At 48.3% G+C, this 988-nt stretch overlaps 1 protein-coding gene across 1 annotated transcript in view; it reads left to right on the forward strand.

The window, feature by feature from the left end:
• The window catches only part of Mthfd1l (methylenetetrahydrofolate dehydrogenase (NADP+ dependent) 1 like), a 222,858-nt gene that overhangs the window by 74,820 nt on the left and 147,050 nt on the right, over positions 1 to 988 (forward strand). The gene's annotated exons all lie outside the window — the stretch shown is intronic.

Below are 988 nucleotides of genomic sequence, written 5' to 3' on the forward strand. Positions count from 1 at the left end.
TGCAGTTCAGGATGGCCTCGAGCTCACTTTGTAGTCCAAGCTGGCCTCAAGCTCACAGCAATCCTCCTGCCTCAGCCTCCCAAGTGCTGGGATTACAGGCATGTGCCACCATGTCCAGCCTTTTTTCTGTATTTTTAAGCAACATTACAGCTACATTTCCCACCCTGGTTCTGTCAGCTATCTTCCCACCCATTTCTTTCCTCCACATCTTTCTCATCTTTCTCACCAGCCCTCAGAGCTCTTGGAATGGTGTTGGGTGCAGCAGTTTCCTCCTGGTCCGGAAGGTGCCTCCAGGTATTTTCCAGGTCACCTCCAGTCCCTTGCTGCGCACTCTGCTGGGTTCCTGCTGGGCTCCCTGCCTGCCTCTAGCCTTGCCACCCTCCTCGCTCCAACGCTGCCCTCAGTATCTTTTTATAAAGTCACTGTGGGTGGGCTTGTGGGACGAGGCTTAACTGTGAGTCCAGGGCCTCAGGTGCGGTCGGCCCTGGCCTGCCCCTGCCCAGTCGCATGGCCTTGAGCAAGTCACTGGTGTGACCTGTCCCAGCTGCTGTGTGCTGGGAATGGGTGACGGGCTGGATTTCTCAGGAGTGGGGCAGCCACTCTTAATGACAGGGCTGGCGAAATGCTCAGGGCTGTGTTCTCGACTTTCCCTTCTCAGACCGCCTCCCACCCACATTCCCTCTTTCTACCCACTTTCAGAACGTGTTTGCCAAATGCCTGTTTTATAGCTGTTGTCTTTAATTTTTTTTTTTTCTAAACATGGAGCTATTTTTGTCGGATTGAATGACTTTTTTTTTTTTGTACTATCACATACATATGTTATATTTATGTAGTATTTCAAAGTTTGTAGACCAAAAATGTTATTTTTTTCAATAATACACTGCATACATTCTTCCCAGTGGTTAATTGCTGTACAAGATGCAAACCTGTGATCCTACTTACAAACACCATTAGAACAAATCATTCTATTCATTAAGAGAATGCAACT

Source organism: Octodon degus, unplaced genomic scaffold, assembly GCF_000260255.1.
Source record: "Octodon degus isolate 3935 unplaced genomic scaffold, OctDeg1.0 scaffold00246, whole genome shotgun sequence".
In the NCBI taxonomy this organism is placed as follows: Eukaryota; Metazoa; Chordata; class Mammalia; order Rodentia; family Octodontidae; genus Octodon; species Octodon degus.